The sequence below is a fragment of the Vicia villosa genome, linkage group LG1 (assembly GCF_029867415.1).
Source record: "Vicia villosa cultivar HV-30 ecotype Madison, WI linkage group LG1, Vvil1.0, whole genome shotgun sequence".
Lineage (NCBI taxonomy): Eukaryota > Viridiplantae > Streptophyta > Magnoliopsida > Fabales > Fabaceae > Vicia > Vicia villosa.
This window is the reverse complement of record NC_081180.1, coordinates 9,143,835-9,160,565: the sequence shown is the minus strand read 5'-3', so window position 1 is coordinate 9,160,565 and position 16,731 is coordinate 9,143,835.

The following is a 16,731-nucleotide window of genomic DNA, read 5'->3' as shown; positions in this document are numbered from 1 at the left end:
AATAAACTTTGACTGTGAAGTTATTCAGTTTGCCATGTTAATTGACTCTAAACTTGTGAATACATAAGAAGCACTCAAGAAGAAAGCATGGTCGAACGCCATAAAACAAGAACTTGAGGCTATAGAAAAAAACATGACTTGGGAGTTTACAGAGCTTCCAAAGGAGAAGAAAGCCATCGACATGAGGGGGGTTTTCAAGATGAATTTGAATCCAGATGGATCAATTGGGAAACACAAAGCGAGCTTATTAGCTAGAGGTTTTCCCCATAAACTTGGGCTAGATTACTTTGAGGTGTTTGAATCTGTAGCTAGACATGAAATAACCAAGTTAGTGATTGCTATAGCTGCCAATAGGAATTGGTATATGAAACATCTGGATGTTAAATATGTATTTTTGAACGGTCTTTTACAAGAAGAAGTCTATGTGTCACAACCTCCTGAATTTGTGAAAAAGAATCAGGAAAGGACGATGTCCAAGTTGCATAAAGCTTTGTATGGATTTTAGCACGTGACTAGAGCTTGGAACTTGAAGATTGATTCTTTTTTCAAGAAGTAGGGTTTCAAAAGTGTGAGATGGAATACAACATTTATGTTCAGCATACTTCTAAAGGCAATATGATTCTATTGTGTTTTTATGTTGATGACATTTTGTTGCGAGGAGCTGTTTTGATGAGATAGTCAAGTTCAAGAAGGTGTTGATGAATGAATTTGAGATGATTGGCCTAGGAAAGATGATATACTTTCTAGGGATGGAGATTTTGTACTCTGAGAAGGGTATCATCCTCCATCAGCTAAAGTTTGAGCTTCTAAAGAGATTTGCGCTGACAAATAGCAAGTCTGTTGTCACACCTGCTAGGACGAATCACAAGCTAGAATCTGATGATAAGGGTGATGATGTAGATGCTACAATATTTAAACAGTTGGTAAGCTCACTGAGATATATCTCTAACATCATACTTGACATCAATTACGCAGTTGGAATGGTGAGTAGGTTTATGAATAAACCGAAGTGGTCACACTACCAAACAACTGTTAGGATTCTGAGGTATATTAGAGAAACTCTAAATGTGAGACAGAATGGATGTGCTACTCAGTTTCTGATTGGTACGGTGATAGATTTGACAGAAGAAGTACTTCTGGATATTTATTCAAATATCTGGGAAGTCTCATTTCTTGGTGCTCCAAGAAGCAACCAATGGTTGTGTTATCAAGTTGTGAAGTTGAGTACATTGCAAGAGCTTTATGTGGGTGTTAAGATGTGTGGTTAGTGAATTTGTTGCAGGATCTGAAGATCAAGGTGAAGAAACATGCGAAGTTGATGATTGACAACAAATCAGCTATAAGTATTGCTAAGAACCCAATACTGCATGGGAGAAGCAAGCATATTGACACGAAGTTTCACTATATGAGGAATCAAGTTTAGAACAGAGTGCTAGAAGTTATGCATTGTAGCATCCAGAAGAAACTTGTAGATGTTCTGACCAAAGTCGTCAAGACTAAACACTTCATCAATTTGAGGAATGGAATTGGTGTTGTTGATTTTAACTCTGAATGTGAATTAAGGGATGGTGTTGAAGTGTAATTACATATTCAGTATTGCTGTTAGATTGTTGTGAGCCTTGAGTTGAGCTTTAGCTAGCTGGCCTAATATGAGTTTAGTATATATTCCATTTGTGCTTTGTAATATATAGAAGAGTAAAATCATTCTTGTAACCGTTTCCAATTGATTAGAAAAGTTAGTTACACTTTCTCTCTCTTATTCCATCTTCATTTTGTTCCGTTGTGCACCAACAAACCTGAATTAAAAGAACAAAAAACAAAGTCTATATTGACAATGTCTTTGCATATAATATAATGTTAAATGTGATAAATGATAACGGTGATCATAAATCAAAGCCTATTAAAAATTATAGACAAAGTAAAAAATTATCTAAAATGAAATGATGTAAATAAAGTAGAATTAAATCCACTTTACAATCTCTATGATTGAAGTTATAAATAATTGATGAAGATAATGAATATACTAATGTGACTTCAAATATTTTATATATGTAGAAGTCTTTCAGAATTTAGGACACAAACAATGTTGACATTATATTTCTAAAACTTTATTGTTTTTACTCCCAATTTATTTTGATATGATAATGTCAGTTTTATGATAAGCCATGAAGCTTCAAAATTTAGTTAACAATGTTTTGTAATATACAAAAGTACATGAGACTTGTGTATTGCATAAGTCGAAAGTCTAGTTATAATCAATTGAATCATATCATGAAAATCTCTCAATTGGGGATGCAGACGAAGTGGATTGGAGCTTTATCTAACAATTTTCTCTTATATTATTGGGTTGATTTAAAGACTTGACAACTCTTTTGTATGTCATTGGTAAGTTCAAATGATTAATTTGTCATGAAGTTGAAGCCAACGTAGAGACAAGAAGAAGATGAACATCACTACTACTTTAGATTCTTTCCCACACCCTTCTAATTCACCAGCCAACAACTCAAGATCAGTTCCTTAGTATAATACTCCCTCCGTCTCATAATAAATGTCTTATTTGAGCAATGCGCAGTTTTTAAGAAAATGATTGAATGTGTTAGTTTTAGTAAAAAAGTTAATATCATTTACTAGAATACTCCTATTAATAGTAGTTGAATAACGTGAAAGTTAATAAATAGGGGTATAATACTGGAAAAATAATAATGATTGATGCATTATAATTGTAAATGGACAATTAATTTGAGACAAGAAAAAATGCAAATGAGACACTTATTATGAGACGGAGGGAGTATTTGTTAAGGTGGTCCTTAAAGAGACCCATAAGATGTTCAAGAGTTATAAACACTTTTATGTTAGTTGTTTTGTTAAACTATTGTAGTGTCAGATGCTTAAATGTATATTTGCAAATTAGAGTGAGTTAATCAAATGTGATTAGTTCCAATCTATTTTAGAAACCGATTTGTGATGAAATAAAAGTTATGATATGTGAAGTTGAAATAGAATGTGCACTACGCCGTTCAAGGGCTTTAAAAGCGCTTTTATTGGCCTTTAACAGCGCTTTAAAGCGCTGCCAAAGCCAGCGCTGCTATAGGCTACGAAAGCGCTTTTAAAAGCGCTCTGGTAGGCCCCCCCTATAAGAGCGCTTTTATGGAAAAAGCGCTCTTGTAGGCCCCCCTTTAAGAGCGCTTTTCAGGAAAAAGCGCTCTGGTAGGCACCCCTATAAGAGCGCTTTTTTCAAAAGCGCTTTCGTATGTTGCGTTTTTTTTTTTTTATGCTTTTTATTATTTCTAAACCTGCACTTTTTGGCAGCAATATTTTAGAACCTGTAATTTACTATTTTTTGGCAGTATTTTTTCATGAACCTATAATTTATCATTTCAAATCGATATATACCATTATAATCGATATCGATTATATACAAATAAAGTATTATATTATATACCATTAATGTAAATCAAAATACATATATACATATTTCTAAACCAAAACAACTAAACCAATTCACATGTTTCTAAACCAAAACAACTAAATGGGAAACAACTTCCGAGTTCTTATGCAACCAATGTACGCTTCCTGTATTATCTGGAGCTATGTTGTATTGATGCTTTAGTGGAGAACCAGTAGTCACCTGAGCTATGTTGTATTGTGTCACAGAATATGAATCAAATAACTGTACCCCGAACGATCCTGCCACAGAAGACGACTTCGGGGTACATTACTTGATTCATATTCTGTGGAACATAATCGGAAGGGGCACATTGTGTTCTATCCTTTACCAATCCATCCACTGTTTGAAGCTCAACCTACAATAGAAAAACGTGATTATTTACACAACATTCACATTAAACTTAGAAGTAAACTTTGAAGCTCAACCTACAATAGAAAAACGTAATTAGTGTTGGAGCTAAAGGTGCAGAACCTTTGCCTTGCAACTGTGAAAAAAAAACTATAGAGCATGAATATGTGAAAGTTCTAGAATATGTGAAACTACATTGATATTTTAAAATAGTCCTTGACATTCATAATGACAAATCTACAATGACTAATTTGATTGAGAATATTCAAACCGGGGTTTTGTTAACCGCAAATAGAATCCAACCAACCGGGGTTTTGTTAACCGCAAATAGAATCTGCCCTAACTCAGATTTTAATTCCGAAAAGAATTCCTCGTTTAATCTGCATAACAAAACACTCCATCACAACAGAATACAAGTACAATACAAATCACATTCACTCAGAAAAGTACTACGATACGAACCGAGGTCTCATTCTGGCAATCTCAAATTCAAAATCCTGAGCTTCATTGTCAAGTAAGTATTCAATCAGCTCTTTTGGAGTTTCAGGAACTTTACGTGACTGAGCAAATAAAAAATTAACAAACTTTAGTTACTAAATAATATATAAATGATCACTTTTCAGATTCCTTATATCAAAAAAGGTCAAACACTAAAATAATTGAGTATGAACCATTATACCAAAACAACAAATTATGAGAAGCAAAAGCTGAGCCAACATCACAAAAACCATACAAAAATTTCAAACATCATACAAAAGCTGAGCCAACATCACAAAAACCCTAAAAAAATTTCATGTTAGAACAAGATTTGTTCTTATCAATTATCTTAGTTTTGATGATAACAATAATATGAATTTTGCTTAAGATAATATGGTACTTTAATCCAATGCAATTTCCCTTTCAGGAAATATATATAAAGAGTACGCATGATTCAGCGCTCAGAAGTTGTATCTCAAATGGTTCAGCATGCAACATCAGAACATGGTCTGGCAAGACATCAGAAGATGGTCGAAGCAGAATCAGAACATGGGTCTATGGAAGCATCAGAAGAACGTGAGATCAGAAGCACTGAAGATCAGAAGATGGTATCACGCTCAGAAGCACTTCAAGGTCAGAAGATCAGAAGATGCTATGCACCAAGCTGTTTTGACTCTGATGATATTCAAACGTCGTATTCACAAACATCAGATCAGAAGGAAGTACAGGTGGCAGACTACGCTGACTGACAAAAGGAACGTTAAAAGCTACTAAAGGCTACGTCAGTAGACACAGCGTGAACAAGGCTCGAGGTAGTTGACAAAAGCGTATAACATTAAGTGCAATGCTGTACGGAACACGCAAAGCATTAAATGCATTCAACGGTCATCTTCTCAACGCCTATAAATATGAAGTTCTGATGAGAAGCAAGGTTACTAATTCTCAACAACTCTGAACGAAAATAAACTTGCTGAAACGCTGTTCAATCAAAGCTCAGAATCTTCATCAACTCACTACATTGCTGTTGTAATATTTTAGTGAGATTAAGCTTAAACGTTAAGAGAAATATCACAGTTGTGATTATCGCTTTTAAGAAGCATTTGTAAACTCTTGAATAGATTACATTAAGTTGTAAGGAACTAGAGTGATCAGTGTGATCAGTATACTCTAGGAAGTCTTAGCAGTTGGCTGAGCAGTTTGTAACTAGAGTGATCGTGTTGATCAGAATACTCTAGGGAAGTCTTAGGAGTGAACTAAGCCTAGAGTGATCGTGTTGATCAGTAGACTCTAGAAAAGTCTTAGAGGGTATCTAAGCAGTTGTTCCTGGAGTGATCAGTGTGTGATCAGAAGACTCTGGAAGACTTAGTTGCGGACTAAGTGGAAAACCATTGTAATCCGTGCGATTAGTGGATTAAATCCTCAGTTGAGGTAAATCATCTCTGCGGGGGTGGACTGGAGTAGCTTCGTTAACAGCGAACCAGGATAAAAATAATTGTGCATTTTATTTTTATCGTCCAAGTTTTAAAGTCACACTTATTCAATCCCCCCCTTTCTAAGTGTTTTTCTATCCTTCAATTGGCATCAGAGCGCCGGTTCTAAGGTGCAAGCACTTAACCGTGTTTAGAAAAGATTCAGGAAGAGAAAAACGCTTCATTTAAAAGATGGTTGATGAAAGTGGAAAGTCTACATCTACACCTGCATCTACATCTGGCTCTGCTGAGCAATACAACGGAAACAATGGTTATACTAGACCGCCGGTATTTGATGGTGAAAACTTTGAATACTGGAAAGATAAACTGGAAAGTTATTTTCTGGGTCTAGATGGTGATCTATGGGATCTTCTAATGGATGGTTACAAACATCCAGTAAATGCCAGTGGCGTGAAGCTGTCAAGGCAAGAAATGAATGATGATCAAAAGAAGCTTTTCAGGAATCATCATAAATGTAGAACTGTTTTGCTGAATGCTATCTCTCATGCTGAGTATGAGAAGATATCTAACAGGGAAACGGCCTATGACATATATGAGTCCTTGAAAATGACTCATGAAGGAAATGCTCAAGTCAAGGAGACAAAAGCTCTTGCCTTAATCCAGAAGTATGAAGCCTTCAAGATGGAGGATGATGAAGACATTGAAAAGATGTTTTCGAGATTTCAAACTCTGACTGCTGGATTGAGAATTCTTGACAAAGGATACACCAAGGCTGATCATGTGAAGAAGATCATCAGAAGCTTACCCAGAAGATGGGGTCCTATGGTGACTGCATTCAAGATTGCAAAGAATCTGAATGAAGTTTCTCTGGAAGAGCTTATAAGCGCCTTGAGAAGTCATGAAATAGAGCTGGACGCAAATGAGCCTCAAAAGAAAGGTAAGTCTATTGCATTAAAATCAAATATCAAGAAATGCACTAACGCTTTTCAGGCCAGAGAAGAAGGTCCTGAAGAATCAGAATCTGAAGAAGAAGATGAACTGTCCCTGATCTCCAGAAGGCTAAATCAACTCTGGAAGACCAAGCAAAGGAAGTTCAGAGGCTTCAGAAGTTCAAGGAAATTTGAACGTGGAGAATCTTCTGATGAAAGAAGATTTGACAAGAAGAAGGTCATGTGCTATGAATGCAATGAGCCTGGACACTACAAGAATGAATGTCCAAATCTTCAGAAGGAAAGTCCCAAGAAAAAGTTTCATAAGAAGAAAGGTCTTATGGCAACCTGGGATGAGTCAGAAGATGATTCAGAAGATGAGCAGGCCAACTGTGCGCTGATGGCGACAGAAGATGACGGATCAGAATCTACATCAGAATCAGACTCTGAAGAGGTATTTTCTGAACTTACTAGAGGTGAGTTAGTTTCCGGTCTAACTGAACTTCTGGAACTCAAGTCTCAGATTAGTCTCAAATACAAAAAGCTGAAAAAGCAATTTGAATTTGAAACAAAGAAGCTTGAGTTGGAAAATTCTGAATTAAAAGACAAACTTTTAAAATTATCCAATGATGTTGGATCTCCTTCTAATTCAGAAAAGTCCACTCCTGGTCTAAACCATATTCTGAAAGAATATGATTTAAGTTTCAGGAAGTTCTTATCTAGAAGTATTGGCAGAAGTCAGCTAGCTTCTATGATATATGCCGTATCTGGAAACAAAAGAGTTGGCATTGGTTTTGAGGGTGAAACCCCATACAAACTTGAACCTGTTGATGAAATGAAAATTACATACAATCCATTGTATGATCAGTTCAAGTATGGCCACTCTCATGATATTAGGCACACTTCACATGCTCAAAGTTTTCACATAACACACACCAAAAAGCATGTGACACAACCTAGGAAATATCATGAAACTCACATTAAGAATTATCATGCTGTTCCTTCTATTGCTTATAATGTCAAACCCAAGTTCAATCAGAACTTGAGAAAATCTAACAAGAAAGGACCCAAGAAAATGTGGGTACCTAAGGATAAGATTATTCCTATTGCAGATATCCTTGGCTGCAAGAAGGACAAAGCACAACATGTCATGGTACCTGGACTCTGGATGCTCACGACACATGACAGGAAGAAGGTCTATGTTCCAAGACCTGGTGCTTAAGTCTGGAGGAGAAGTCAAGTTTGGAGGAGATCAGAAGGGCAAGATAATTGGCTCTGGAACTATAAAGTCTGGTAACTCTCCTTCCATTTCTAATGTACTTCTTGTTGAAGGATTAACTCATAACCTCTTATCTATCAGTCAATTGAGTGACAATGGTTATGATATAATCTTTAATCAAAAGTCTTGCAAGGCTGTAAATCAGAAGGATGGCTCAATCCTATTTACAGGCAAGAGGAAGAACAACATTTATAAGACAGATCTGCAAGATCTTATGAGTCAGAAGGTGACCTGTCTTATGTCTGTTTCTGAAGAGCAGTGGGTCTGGCACAGAAGATTAGGTCATGCTAGTTTGAGAAAGATTTCTCAGATTAACAAACTGAATCTGGTCAGAGGACTCCCTAATCTGAAATTCAAATCAGATGCTCTTTGTGAAGCATGTCAGAAGGGCAAGTTCTCCAAACCTGCATTCAAGTCTAAGAATGTTGTTTCTACCTCAAGGCCATTAGAACTCTTGCACATTGATCTGTTTGGACCAGTCAAAACAGCATCTGTCAGAGGAAAGAAATATGGATTAGTCATCGTAGATGATTATAGCCGCTGGACTTGGGTAAAATTCTTAAAACACAAGGATGAGACTCATTCAGTGTTCTTTGTTTTCTGCATTCAGATTCAATCTGAAAAAGAGTGTAAAATCATAAAGGTCAGAAGTGATCATGGTGGTGAATTTGAGAACGGATCCTTTGAAGAATTCTTCAAAGATAATGGTATTGCCCATGATTTCTCTTGTCCTAGAACTCCACAGCAAAATGGGGTTGTAGAACGAAAGAATAGGACTCTGCAAGAAATGGCCAGAACCATGATCAATGAAACCAATATGGCTAAGCATTTCTGGGCAGAAGCAATAAACACTGCATGCTATATTCAGAATAGAATCTCTATCAGACCTATTCTAAATAAGACTCCTTATGAATTGTGGAAGAATAGAAAGCCCAACATTTCATATTTCCATCCTTTTGGATGTGTATGCTTTATTCTGAACACTAAAGATCATCTTGGTAAGTTTGATTCCAAAGCTCAAAAGTGTTTCCTTCTTGGATATTCTGAACGCTCAAAAGGCTACAGAGTATACAATACTGAAACATTGGTTGTAGAAGAATCAATCAATATCAGGTTTGATGATAAGCTTGGTTCTGAAAAACCAAAGCAGTTTGATAATTTTGCAGATTGTGATATTGATATATCAGAAGTTGTTGAGCCAAGAAGCAACGCATCAGAAGCAGAGCTCCTCAGAAGCAAAGAACCAGAAGATCAAGTATCAGCTTCTCTGGAGGATCTAAGTATTTCTGAAGAACCATCTGTCAGAAGATCATCCAGACTCATCTCTGGTCATTCAGAAGATGTCATTCTTGGAAAGAAGGATGATCCAATCAGAACAAGAGCATTCCTTAAGAACAATGCAGATTGTCAATTAGGTCTTGTATCTTTGATCGAGCCAACTTCTGTTGATCATGCTCTAGAAGATCCAGACTGGATAATTGCTATGCAAGAAGAACTGAATGAGTTTACAAGGAATGATGTTTGGGATCTTGTTCCAAGACCAGATGGATTCAATATAATTGGTACAAAATGGGTCTTCAGAAACAAGCTCAGTGAGAAAGGTGAAGTGGTAAGAAACAAAGCCAGACTGGTGGCTCAGGGTTATAGTCAACAAGAAGGGATTGATTATACAGAAACCTTTGCACCAGTGGCCAGGTTAGAATCTATTCGTCTATTAATTTCTTTTGCCACTCAACATAACATCACTCTCTATCAAATGGATGTTAAGAGTGCCTTCTTAAATGGTTATATAGATGAAGAAGTTTATGTCCATCAACCTCCTGGTTTTGAAGACTCTATGTCTCCGAATCATGTGTTTAAACTAAAGAAATCATTATATGGATTGAAGCAAGCTCCCAGAGCTTGGTATGAACGCTTAAGTTCTTTCCTTCTAGATAATGGTTTCACTAGAGGAAAAGTGGACACTACTCTCTTTTGTAAAACCTTTGAAAAGGATATTTTAATTTGTCAAATATATGTAGATGATATTATTTTTGAAACATCTAATGCTACACTTGGAAAGGAGTTTGCTAAGTCTATGCAGGCTGAGTTTGAAATGAGCATGATGGGAGAACTCAAGTATTTCCTTGGAATACAAATAAATCAAACATCAGAAGGAACATATGTTCACCAAACCAAGTATGTGAAGGAACTTCTGAAGAAGTTTAATCTTCTGGACTGCAAAGAAGCCAAAACCCCTATGCATCCAACATGCATCCTAGGTAAGGATGAGGTAAGTAAGAAGGTAGATCAGAAGTTATACAGAGGTATGATTGGATCTCTTCTATATCTGACTGCTTCTAGACCTGACATTTTGTTCAGTGTTTGTTTGTGTGCTAGATTCCAATCAGATCCTAGAGAATCTCATTTAACTGCTGTTAAGAGAATTCTAAGGTATCTGAAAGGTACTACTAATGTTGGCTTAGTTTACAGAAAATCTAAAGAATACAACTTAGTAGGATTCTGCGATGCTGATTATGCTGGAGATAGAATTGAAAGAAAAAGTACTTCAGGATGTTGCCAATTTCTTGGAAGTCATTTGATCTCCTGGTACAGCAAGAAGCAAGCAACTATTGCTCTATCAACGACAGAAGCAGAATATGTAGCTGCTGCTGGTTGTAGTACACAGATGCTCTGGATGAAGAGTCAGTTAGAAGATTATCAGATATTTGAGAGTAACATTCCTATATTCTGTGATAATACTTCTGCTATATGTTTATCTAAGAATCCTATTATTCATTCAAAAGCTAAACATATTGAGATTAAACATCATTTCATAAGGGACTATGTTCAGAAGGGTGTCATATCTTTAAACTTTGTTGATACAGACCATCAATGGGCTGATATCTTTACAAAACCCCTGGCTGAAGATAGGTTTAAGTTCATTCTGAAGAACATCAGTATGGATTTATGCCCAGAATGAGAAGATGAGAAGTTCTCATGTATGAGTATCTTCTGAAATGAATGTGGAACATTTTTTTGTCAGTAGTTCTGATTGAAATCTTTTAGAAATTATGATTCGGTTATTACTAACGTTTCATTGTCTAAGTTGATTCAGAACCTCTTTTAAAGCAAAACAGCTATTACGTTTTATCTCGGGATGGTAAACCTGTCGTTACTATTCGTGGATAAACGTGCGTGCAGTTGAAGGGACGCCGACCATAGGTAACTGTGCTAGTCACCTCATTTGTCTTTATTATCTCTCCTCACGTCACGTAACATTAAATGCTTTTCTTCATTCGTTTCACTTTATTTTCTTTAAATTCTCTTCAAAATGGTTTTTGGTTTCCTATCTCTTCGTCTTCCTCTTAAAGTTTTTTCTCTCTCTCTCTCTCTCTCTCTCTCGTTTTTCTTTTCTTCTCTCAAAACCTAGCGTTCACTCTAAGTCTGTTGAAGCTCCATGACTCAAAGGCGACAGATCTCTGTGCATCTCGGGATGGCACTTCTAATACCGCTCAAGTCAGACTCTTCTTTGATGTTGTTATCAACTTTCATCCAAAGACAGAAGACTTTCTTGAGTTATGGGAGGAGGTTAAGAATGATATTCTTGACTCCTATGTTGAGGGAAAGCCCCGTTTGCAACATTAGCTCTCTGTCTGTGAACTGTCCCTCACTTCCTCCTTGGTTCTGGGATCTCTCCTACAGTGGAGGTTTCAGTCTGGAAGACAAGAAGTCCTCCGGGATTCTTGATGGGTTGACACAGAGCGTGTCTAGCTAGGGTTCTGTTTTTAATTTTTTGTAGTGATTTCCTCTTTGGAAACTCTACTTTGTATTTGCTAGGAATGTTTCTCATCTTGTTAAACATAGGAACCTTTTGTAATATCTTTTGATTATCAATGAAAAGTTTCTTTGTATTTTACATTCCAGTAAATGTCTTATTTGTCGTTTTATGCATCTGAATTTTTTAAAAATATTCTTTTTGATGTTATGACAAAAAGGGGGAGAAGATAAATGATAAATGACTTGATTAATCTATCAGTTGCTGGGTAAAGGCTCCCACACATTCACTAACAAGAACTGCAAGTTCTACATGGTTTAAGTGTTTTGCAGGTACACAGAAGTGAAGTGAATCTTCAGAAGCAAACACTAGAAGCAAAACCATAAGAAGCGTTATTCTGTAAAAGGAATAAGCTCTTGGAAACTGAAGCAAGCTGAGTGCTGTCAAGCTTCAGAGATCAGAAGCAAGAAAGAAGAATGAATCAGAAGCACTGATAATAGAATTTGAATATCATTGTCTATCCTGTCCTGACAAAATTCTATTTGCTATGATACATATAATGTTATGGCTCTGATACATTATTTGCTCTGATACATTATTTCAGCCTATATGGCTCTGATACATATAATGTGTTCAAACATACATTTTATGTTCTAACTCGTTCATGCTGACTTTTGTCGTTTACTTTTTTGTTCTGTAACATTTCAGGATGTAGAGATGCTCTGATGATGCTCTGGTACATTCAACAATGTTCTGATACAAATCTAGCATGAAGTGATGTTGGTAGACATTCAAAGTTCTGAAGCTATCCGAGGGAAGCAGAAATCAGAAGATGTGAATGTTCTAAAAGATCCATAAAATTCAAATTCTGAAGTTGTCCTGAATGGAAGCAGAAGTCAGAAGCTGTGAATGTTCTGAAGATCAAAGAAAGTCAAGTTCTGAAGCTGTCCTGAATGGAAGCAGAAATCAGAAGCTGTGAGTGTTCTAAGGATCTAAAGAAATTCAAGTTCTGAAGCTGTCCAATGGAAGCAGAAGTCAGAAGCTATGAATTCTCTGAAGGCAGAAAGCTTATATGATCGTCTCTACCGAAATAATCAGGGAAGTCTTTTATCAAAGTTCTTCGAGTATTTATTTCAGGGGGAGATTATTTATCTCAGGGGGAGATTGTTAATCTCAGGGGGAGACATATTCATATGCTTATGCTATAGCTGTGTAATTTGTCTTTTGCCGTCTACTCTTTCTGATCGCAAATTCATATCATTTATATATGTTTTTGTCATCATCAAAAAGGGGGAGATTGTTAGAACAAGATTTGTTCTTATCAATTATCTTAGTTTTGATGATAACAATAATATGAATTTTGCTTAAGATAATATGGTACTCTAATCCAATGCAATTTCCCTTTCAGGAAATATATATAAAGAGTACGCATGATTCAGCGCTCAGAAGTTGTATCTCAAATGGTTCAGCATGCAACATCAGAACATGGTCTGGCAAGACATCAGAAGATGGTCGAAGCAGAATCAGAACATGGGTCTATGGAAGCATCAGAAGAACGTGAGATCAGAAGCACTGAAGATCAGAAGATGGTATCACGCTCAGAAGCACTTCAAGGTCAGAAGATCAGAAGATGCTATGCACCAAGCTGTTTTGACTCTGATGATATTCAAACGTCGTATTCACAAACATCAGATCAGAAGGAAGTACAGGTGGCAGACTACGCTGACTGACAAAAGGAACGTTAAAAGCTACTAAAGGCTACGTCAGTAGACACAGCGTGAACAAGGCTCGAGGTAGTTGACAAAAGCGTATAACATTAAGTGCAATGCTGTACGGAACACGCAAAGCATTAAATGCATTCAACGGTCATCTTCTCAACGCCTATAAATATGAAGTTCTGATGAGAAGCAAGGTTACTAATTCTCAACAACTCTGAACGAAAATAAACTTGCTGAAACGCTGTTCAATCAAAGCTCAGAATCTTCATCAACTCACTACATTGCTGTTGTAATATTTTAGTGAGATTAAGCTTAAACGTTAAGAGAAATATCACAGTTGTGATTATCGCTTTTAAGAAGCATTTGTAAACTCTTGAATAGATTACATTAAGTTGTAAGGAACTAGAGTGATCAGTGTGATCAGTATACTCTAGGAAGTCTTAGCAGTTGGCTGAGCAGTTTGTAACTAGAGTGATCGTGTTGATCAGAATACTCTAGGGAAGTCTTAGGAGTGAACTAAGCCTAGAGTGATCGTGTTGATCAGTAGACTCTAGAAAAGTCTTAGAGGGTATCTAAGCAGTTGTTCCTGGAGTGATCAGTGTGTGATCAGAAGACTCTGGAAGACTTAGTTGCGGACTAAGTGGAAAACCATTGTAATCCGTGCGATTAGTGGATTAAATCCTCAGTTGAGGTAAATCATCTCTGCGGGGGTGGACTGGAGTAGCTTCGTTAACAGCGAACCAGGATAAAAATAATTGTGCATTTTATTTTTATCGTCCAAGTTTTAAAGTCACACTTATTCAATCCCCCCCTTTCTAAGTGTTTTTCTATCCTTCATTTCAAACATCATACAAAAACCCTAAAAAAAATTCAAACATTATGAGAAGCAAAAGCTGAGCCAACATCACATGGTGCACACAATTTCCACCCTTGGAATCCCATTAAATCCGCTCAATCCTCACTCACATATGCCACAGACCCTAATATACAAACAAAGCAAAACAGGGCCGGGTTTGAAACCTCACACTCTCATCCTTGTTACCTCACTTTCATCTTCAACCTCACATTTCCAGAATTAGGGTTTCAAGAAACAACAAAATAGTGAAAGATGATAGAAGATTTACCTGCAAACGAAGCAGAAGAACGAAGCTGAAGAACGAAGCTGTGAGCGAAGCAGAAGAACGAACGGCGACGGCGGCGGCGGTTGGCAAGAAGAACGATGACGGCTGTGTGGAGGTTGGCGGCGACGGTACTGGGTTTGTGAAGAGAAACAGTGAAGAAACAATGAAGAAACAATGAAGAATGAAATACAGAACGCGCGTTTGTTTTAATTTGTTTTAAAAAATTTAATTTTAAAATGAGCTACTAAAGCGCTTTTCAAAAGCGCTTTCATAGGTATACCTATACCGGCGCTTTTTCTCTAAAAGCGCTTTCGTACCATATACCTAATTTTTCCTATACCAGCGCTTTTGGAAAGCGCTCTCGTATCCATCCTTTACCAGCGCTTTTTAGAAAGCGCTCTGGTACCCCCCCCCTTTACCAGCGCTTTCTATAAAGCGCTCTCGTAGCCCCCCCCTTTACCAGCGCTTTTTAGAAAGCGCTCTCGTACCCCCCCCCCCTTGCCAGCGCTTTTTTCCCTTGTTTTTTATTTTTGTTTTTTGCGCAACCTATAGCAGCGCTTTCGTAGATGCGCTGCTAAAGGACAAATTTGTTGTAGTGGTGATTTTGATGTATTTTGGTTGTCAATTATAATATAAAACTGAGTTTTGGTTATTTAAATGATTAGTGGATTAGTCATACCAAATGAAGATATACAAATATGAAGTAATTTTTTACGATCTGGCTTAATTAGTTTTGACTAGAAATAATTATCTAAATCCAAATAAATAATTGTTATCAAATCAATCTATAATTTAGCTTGAGATTTACTGTTATTTTTAAGGTAATCTTGTAGCTGTGTAGTTGGGAAACTTAAACTATATACTTTCGCTTTGCTACGACTTAGTTGTGCTTTTGCTAGATTATTTAAATATTAGTTTGAATTTTGCTACGAAAATTTGTCCAAGATAATTAACCACTCGATCCATGCTAGAGCCTATATTACAGTTAATCCATAGTAAATCTCCAACTAACTGTATTTGATAGAGATTAGCTTCGAACTAGCTGCTATATTTGTCGGAGCTAATTGCAGATTTTCTTGTTGTGGGGGACATTGTAGATTTTCTTGTTCTGGAAGACTGGAAATAACATTGAATTGTGGAATGAACTAGAATAAATTCTTTAAACTTTCTTCCCTTATTTATTCAACATTTAATATTCAATATTTATTAATATTTATGTTTGATTTAAAGTTTCATTTGAAAAACCCGGAAAGGTTTTAAAAATCAAAAAAATTCAAACCTTATTTTCTTGTGATTTTTTCAACTTCACACTCGTGTCATTAGTAATTTCTTATTCTTATTAAATATTTCATATTATACAATAATTTTTTTATTTTTTAAATCTAACTTTGAATTTTAATATTAAAATTGAAAGTTAGAGGTGGCATTCTGAATAAGCAACCAAGAAACGCAAGCATAAAAAAGTTATACTCCCTCCGTTCCTTGATAATTGTCACTTTTGTGAAAAAAATTTGTTTCTTTTTAAGTGTCACATTTCAAAGTTCAAGAAACTATTTTTGTTGTTTTGTCAAAATTACCCCTAATCATTATGATAGAGAGAGAGAGAGAAAAAGTTAAATAAAATATTAAAAAGTTTAGAGTATTATTGGAAAAAGAATAATCATTACTTAAAAAGAAACAATAACCATTGATTGTCTTGGTATGTGGAAAAACTTAAAAAGTGACAATTATAAAGGAACGGAGGGAGTATAATTAAGGATCGTGGCCTACAAAAGGAAGAAAAAAGTGATAGTTTTAGGCATGGAAACAAAAATTGTATTTGTGGATATCACGCCTCAACTTGTCTTGAGTTTCACGGATAATATTCGTATTAACTAAGTTCGAGTTTGAATTTGAGTTTTTTCTGATTTTAAAATACAAGGATGAGGTGGATAATCGTGACAATAGTATCCATCACTGTCTCGTCTCCAAATCCAATCCATTTATTTCAATATCAACTTGTATTAACAATTTCAATGAACAATGACGTAACATATTCTTGGTTATTTGGTTATGTGTTTTACTTTGTTAATTATTTGTATTGTAATAATGTATGTTATTGTTAGTTTGGATGATACATGTTACGTGTTTGGGGTAGATTATAGATTTTAAAAAAAATGATTATTATATTTTTAAGAGTTGATTTCACTCCAAAGTAATGTATATCTAACTTTTTTTGTATATA